At 39.9% G+C, this 7768-nt stretch overlaps 1 pseudogene across 1 annotated transcript; it reads right to left on the reverse strand.

Moving 5' to 3' along the window:
- Nucleotides 1-522: 522 nt before the first annotated feature.
- LOC145502395 (uncharacterized) lies at nucleotides 523-4482 on the reverse strand (annotated as a pseudogene). Its single transcript, XR_014051319.1, has 3 exons — nucleotides 4223-4482; nucleotides 2862-4023; nucleotides 523-1270 (listed from the first exon to the last, which is right to left on the reverse strand). The product of XR_014051319.1 is annotated as an uncharacterized LOC145502395 (transcript).
- Between the last annotated feature and the right edge of the window lie 3286 nt (nucleotides 4483-7768).

The raw sequence follows: 7768 nt of genomic DNA on the forward strand, positions 1-7768 counted from the left end.
AATGGATGAGATAATTCGGGCTACGTGATGGACTCTCTTGTTGTTCTGGTGGCGCGAATGCCGGGGCGGGCGGGGCAGCGAGCTCGGCCAGACGTTCATCGATTTCAGCTAACCTTTGCGTTGCGTCTGCTTTCAATCGGCCGCTCCGTTCGATCTCATCCGCTATCTCCTCTTCTGTCACTTTTTCATCAGCTGCTAACTCGGCCAGAATCTGCTGATCTAACGGCAAAATCTTGTCAAGCTGTTCTTTCAGATTGGCTTTCCATTTCTGTAATACAGACTTTCTGACAGTGGCAAATGCGTTCTCGAAACACTCGTCAACGTCTTTGAGGACTTTCTTAAGGAATCCACGATGGCCTGCTCTCACTTTCTTGTTCGACATTCTCTCAATCTACAATCCGGCTCGAAGGACCACGTTTTGCGGAATCTCCCACAGTGGCTGGTTCAACAAACACTTAGGACTGTATCTGTCGTTTTCCCCACTTTATTGCAGCTTCGTTCGTACATTCGTTCTCACGCCAGGAAATTATGGAATCAAATTGGGCCAACTTTCATTTTGGCCGCGGGAGATCTGAGGCTTAGTTAGGCAAAATCCAAGATGGCGGATCAATGTGAAGCCAACGAAGGCGAACTAATTATTTCAATAAAAGAGGCACTGAACCGAGAGAAATCAAAATTTGAGCGACGAATTTCAAATGTATATAAGCTAAAGGATTTAGACAATACATTTCAAGAGTTAAATAAGCTAGCTGAAGCGGTTGTGAAAGGGAAGTTTGGCGGTCTTCGTGAGAGACCCAAATACAGCATCGGCGAGCTATATCCCATGCTACAACGAAGCATGATCCGCGCGAAAACCGCAATTTTTCGCCGTTTAAGTTCAAAGATGAGCAAGGTACATCCCTGGATGGTTTGCTTCGACCTTCCCATGCCACAGGAGGTCTTCAATCTCTTGCGTAAGGAGATTCTTGGTAGAACAAGATATGGGGTAGAGGTTGAAGAGAAACCAGGATCAGTGGCTATAAAGTTTTCAAGCCTGAGAAGATTATGTAACCTGTTCGACCAATTCGAAGACTGTGGTGAATTCAGAAAGCAACTTGGTGAGGGAAAAGGAGAAGCAAAGCTTATTGTAAATGACGAGAAGAAGGGTACAATGATGTACATTGCTAAAGAGGAGCTTTTAAGAGCTAAATTTTATTATGGATATTGGAATTCCTATGGCATCAGCCAGCATTGAAAATAATGGACACAATACTAACCACACTTGGAATTGCTCAATAATTTCCCTTTAATGATTTGAGAGACAAAGGTCTCAACAGTCCATTATATTTTAGTTTACAATATACTTGCATCTTGAAATTCATGTTTATAAATGACAATATTGTTTGAACTAACACTACAACTACACGTTGAGTTAAAATTAACATGAATACCCAACTGATTTGCATGTTCAGTGTGTATTTGAATAGAGCTGGCATTCATCAGAATTATATATGCAGTAATGATCAAAATGTTATAACTTAAATTGGATATGACAAGGCTCTGCTCCAAGAAAAAATAACTGAGAGCCCTTGTCCATTAACATTTCAACTATAGATCCAATCCCTTAAGGGTTAATACCCTTCATTGCTATACAGTTTAACTTCAGTCATCCTAATATTTTAAATGTTAAGTTTTCTGGGGCAAACAGGTGTCACTAGAGTACAGCCTTGCATCATCAAAAACTATAGAGATAACATTCTACATCCAGCTTACATACTAAACTCCCTAAGAGCAGTACCTTAAACACTCTTGTGTTGGTTTGCCATCACGTACAGATTTCTTGATCTCTTCCATGATTTTATGTCCACAGAAGAAGCATTGTTCAGTTTCAGCTTCTTTAGACAGGCCACAGTAGCAGTGATGCTGGGGATCCGTACGGATGCGGGTGGGAATGAGAGTGTCATGTGACTGATGATAGGCTAATAGTGAGGGTTGCTTGATGGGGAGCCATAGCTTGCTAATGTGGTCATGCCTAAAAACCTGATACCAACGTTGTTTGTACTGGCTGTTTCTGGCAAAGCTTGCAATTTGCACATGTTTAGCTTCCCTGCCCTGCATTGTATTGATAACCAACCCTGTCCCATATTTGTCAAACATTTGCTTTGAGTGAGCATAGACTAAATGTCCAATGCTCCACACAGTGCCTGAAACTGAAGACCCAAACAAAGCAACTGCAGTAAAATAATCATGGCACAACTGGGGAAGTTTTGCAAGATCTTTTTCAGTGAGATGGTACATTGAAAAAATTGCAGCGCAGTCCCTGAGTTTAGTACCAATGAAGACAATTGACAGAAGTCTCATTAGCAGCTTGTGGTCTGTTGAGTCACCCTGAATTGCCCTAACTAAATACATGAACCCATGTAAGATTAGTCGTGAATCTTTACCTGTCAAGCGATACGTAAAATCCTTGTCTTTACCCCTGTCCTCAAGCAGCCACTTGCCCAATTGCTTTTTCATTCTCCCTGCCTTTACATCATTTTCCATAGCCTTTAAATATCTGGCAATTGCACAGTTTGGGGGAAGTTCACTAAGGCTGTTTAGTTTATTGGGAATGTTACTCAAAGAAATGGCAATATTGAGCAGCATTGCATGCAAATACTGTACCCCATTGTTCTTTAAGTGGAGGGGTTCAACAACCTCTTTCTCACAAAGCTTCCCAATGAATGGTTGAAATTCTTGCCTGGATTTTTTCCCAGCAATGAACTGAGTGACTTTAGCCCTCTTTGTTTTCTCAGCTAAGTGACCCGGGAGTTTCTTTTTGAAATCAGCAACCTGCTGAGCAATAACAATTCTCTGGCTATACTGCCATGGTCTCTATTTACAGTTCTGGGTCTTCCCAAATTTCCCAGTTAGTGAACTACTCTCATCTTGACAAACATTAGCAAAACTGGAAAAGTATTTTGCTGAATTAGATAGCTCACCATTGATGTAAGCCAAGAATTTCATGTCCCCAGGGAGAAGGTCAAATGAGAAGGTTACATCCTTCCCCATTACAGTGTAGGTTTTCTTTTCAATACCCTCTATATCTGCAGCTATTTTCTTTGTAAATCTGGTAACCACCTCATGGTCCTCCTTACAGTTGGCTCCGAACAATAAAAAATTGTCATTGGGAGAGGCTACCCTGGGTCCCACATTTAAAAAGCTTACTAACCACGACATTGATTGGTCCCACTTTCCAAATGGGGCTCCATCACCCCCAATTGCAACCTTAAATGTTCCCTCCCTCTCACCAAACCAGGTTAGTTTGTCACTTTCTTTCCTACATTCATCAGTTATTAAATAGAATTTACAAAGCATGAGTAGAAATTCCTCTAAATTTCTATACACCCCATCAACCTGTTGGTCTACTGGTAAGTCATGGCACAAAGTTTCCCTTACTGAGATCACATCTCCCATATCAAGCTCTTCAATTTTATTCATTAGAATACTGTATGGAAGTGGTTTAGGAACTGGGACACCCCATCCATAAGTTATTCTTTCCTTTGACATAAAACCCTTTTTGGTATGCCTCCCAGTATTTTTCATTACCAAAGATGATCTTGTCTGCTGATATTTAACTTTACTAATTACCCCACCTGCATAAAGGAGTGAAAGCGAACGAATAAAATTTTCCTCACTTTTCTCATACTCTACACACTGCATTTTTATTTTGGCCACAGTGGCCTTTCTCATCTTTCACGATGAACAAACATATTTAGACATATCTGCCATTGTGCCATATTTACATAGTGTAGAGAACATGCCATCAAGTGCAGGACTTCTGTTCTCTGCAGACCCTCCATTTACCTCTGCTGAAGCAATGAGGGTTTCTAGCTGTCTTCTATTGGCACTTCTCCTTGGCAAATTTAACCCTCCTTCATTGGTGAGCTGAGTTGGACTTCTCTTTCGGAGGGTGGATGCATTCTTTGTCACCTGGAATGTTGATTTTCTCTGGGGTGGTGACTCTGCTTCCAATTCATCCAAAGTTTGTTGTATGTTCTCTCTCTGAGACAGAAAAACAAATAAATCAATTTTTAATTAAAGGAACAGTCAGGGCTTTTCTTACGATTTGATTACCATTACTGTTTCTTTTTTTAATAGGGCTATTATGAATAATAAAGTTTATATAGTTTTCAGCTTATCGTGACAATGGCTAAGCTCTTTAAATTAGTCAAGCGTTTGACGAAAAATAGCAAAGACTTACTTTGTTCTTTAGTCGCTGAATTTGTTTCTGTTGGGCACTTAGCTCCTTGGACTTCGACAAATACTCAGCTCGAAGTGCAGCCCTTTTCCTAGCTAGTTCCCCGACCGGAAAGCGATCCCTCTGTGACCCGTTCAATGAACGTCTTGGTTTTTTCCTGCTCTTGCTTCCCATGGACTGGCAGAAATAGAGGGAATACACGCATCCAAATGCTACTGTTACGCCAAATCCAGGGCCTCCGGTAACAAACCGAAACGATAGAAACACAGTTCACATCATGTTCTTTTATTTTCGACAGACAGAACAGTAAATCACAATTTCTCTCGCAGCGAAAATTTGCCCCAAAAAACTTTCAATTTTGCTTACTCGTCGTTATGTTTATCTTATGCCAGCAGTTGAAGATTTAGAAGCTTGGAATGATATTGATAAATAAAAGAAACCGCGGCAAGCTGTATATCAAAACAAAGCTCCCAGTCTGAAGAATTTTGTTCTTTAGCGCCAATATCCATTTTCGGTACCAGTCTTCCGAAAATGGAACAAATTTGACGATGCCTATCCCTCTTGGTTGCATGGCGAACACCCGAGTGAAATGTCCATCCTAAGGGACTGGAAACTAAGGACATTTCTCTGGTCCAATTCGTATCGAAAATTGCCTGGCGTGCTGATCAATCTTATCGCTCTAATCGTTCTGACTTAAAATTATAATATTCACTAGATTTTATTATCACTAGCGTAAACGCATTGGCTACGTATATCTGGCCGCAAACCTAAGCTGGCTAAGGCTCACTATTGTTTTTCTGCGGTCTTTTCTAAGCTCTTAACGCGTAACGCTTGTGGTTGATACTAATTTCCTTAGCGTGGGCTACAATTATTCTTTGATAATTACCGAGTATAATCCGATTACACTGATCCTAAAACCACTAACAATTGATTGCTCTAAGCTGAGTGATATCTATTTAACCGCGCGGCTATGGGCCGAGCGCGGTTCATGGTTTACCCGTGGTTTTTTTGTTTTCGATTTGTAGGCGACCAGACCCAAGCTTTCACTCGGCTAAATTTTGAGTCACGCAATCTGTGATATGTACTCGCCAAAAGCTGTTGAAACATTAATAAATCTCATCTCCGATACTGACTTTGGCGGGAAAAAAATTAACCACACAGCGTTCGTCAAAAATTATATTTTTTTTAGCAGAAATTTCGCTCGGAACATACTCATATTTATATTCGTTTGAATCATCGATGAAATGACTTTCTGGATATTTTTTCCTTCGGGGTCAACAAAAACCTCCGATTACAAAATCACGCCGAACCCACACGTTGCAAAAAAATCTCTTTAAAACCCTGATTTCGAAGCGATATATCACTTAAGCGTTAATAGCTACCACACATTGGCAGGTGATAAATCTATTCCTTAACAATCCAGCTTTATGGTGTTAAAATTTCAGCGAAATCGACCAAAACCAGAATTAATTAGAATTTTTTTGTGACCTCACTCCCCAGACTTGACCTAACAAAGGAAGCCACGGTCGCCCATGGCAACCGAAAAACACGAACATAACAAAGCCGACGTTTCGGCCAAAAAACTCCAGAATTATCGCCTGAGGGCTTAAACTTGAATGGGAACATCTTTTTCGACCTTTTTTCAACTGATTTAGACGAAAGACTGGCCTCGGCGGGCCACAAAAAAGACCAAGAGAAAAAACAGAACAAGACAGCAGAACAAACCGATAATATTTCATCGCGTGGTTTTCGGCACGAAAACGAAAATACAGCTTACTTCTGGATAAATTCAGCCTTAGAAGCCAGCAACTGGTCCCAAATTACTTTCTGTATCCTTACAAATGTCCTGATTTCCATCTCCGAAAGATTTTGCCCCAATTTTGAGCAAATAAACATTTCGTCGACGGTGACCGCTATTACGGTGGCTTGCATACTAAATTAGCTAACTTGACAAAATTCTCCCGAGGGGGGGATACGACGAAAAGAGCTGAAAAATGGCCTGTAATTGGCTAATGATGAGATCGTCCCACTGTCCACATTTGATGAGAATCGAAAGTAACGCCAATTTTCTGTCACGTTTTCAATCTGTGGTCACTGGAGTGAGCAAAATTGATACATCGGTCGGGAGAGAGTTTTATTATTAAATTATATGACTTGTGTGACTACTTTGCTAGCCCTTTACTCGTGGAAAACACCAATTAAATTTAATCATGACTTTTAAGAAAGAAAGCTGTTGTTAATAGTGTTATTATCGTGTCATTTATATCGTTCATGCCCATACATATCCCGAAGAAAGTTCTACAAAGATTAAGACCATTACGTAGATAGACAGATAGATAGACAAACTTTATCTAAACACGATAATAATTAAAGCTAAAAGCTTGTGGGGTCGTGTATTTAAATTTAACTTTGCTAAAAATTTAAAATTACGATTAAAATGTGTAGATTACAATTCCTAGATTTACAATAAAATTAATTATTTACCTAATTGCTAACTAGAACTAGAACTATTAATTAATTGCTAACTAGAACGTCATCGGAGATTTGTCAATGGCTACCGCTGATGGTGCAATAATACAGTTTGTGTTGATCAAGTGATGTGATGTCTACAGTAAGAAAAGAATCATCAATGACTGCTTTGGAATGTGCACTGCGTTCCGACGGTAGTGCTAAGCAAACAGTTAAATTTTAAAAGCGCGGTTATAAGATCTAACAGATCTTCTTGTTTATTATTTTTTTTGGCGGTGACGAGACCCAAACTTCCTCTCGGCCAAATTTTGAGTCACGCAACGTGTGATGTTTATTCGCTAAAAGCTGTTAAAACATTAATACACGGACAATTTTACGGATATTGTTTTCTTTGTTGTGGGTAAAATATATTTTCTTTTGGTTTCCTCGAAGCGCTGGATTCAAACGGAATAATCAATACGCTAAAAATAGGTATTACGTCAGCCATGGAATGCGTTGAAGTTGCAGCTTTCACTTTCGATAGGTGACAAATAAGATCGTGTTTACTTTGCAAGTTTATTTTGCCAGAAGCGACGGTCATTAATTTATTTGCAATTTTGCGAGTATTTCTTGTGGTTTTACGCAAATGATGGAAATTCTCAACCTCGTTCCCAGGGTCTCTCTTCGCTCGCTCCAGGGGGCGGTAAGATGAGAGACCCTGGGAACGAGGTTGGGAAATTCTTTGGCTGTTTTATCACAGCGAGGTCATAAATCGGAAGGAAAATTAAATATTTGCAAGCCAAGCAAAGAACTTGCCAGAACACGCAAGGATTATGTCATTGGTAGGGAAATAACAACCATACTAAAGATAGCCGTGGACAACGCAATTCTTGAATTATGTGACTCGTGTGACTTCTTTGCTAGCCCTTTACTCAAGGGAAAAAACAATCAAATTTAATCGTGAGTTTTAAGAAAGAAAGCTGTTGTTAATTTAAATCATCTCAGGTCCTGACTTTCGCGGGAAAAATTTAAAACCCAGCGCTCGTCAAAAATTATATTTTTTCACCAGAAATTTAGCTCGGAACATATACATATTTATAT

The sequence above is a fragment of the Orbicella franksi genome, chromosome 11 (genome assembly GCF_964199315.1).
Source record: "Orbicella franksi chromosome 11, jaOrbFran1.1, whole genome shotgun sequence".
Lineage (NCBI taxonomy): Eukaryota > Metazoa > Cnidaria > Anthozoa > Scleractinia > Merulinidae > Orbicella > Orbicella franksi.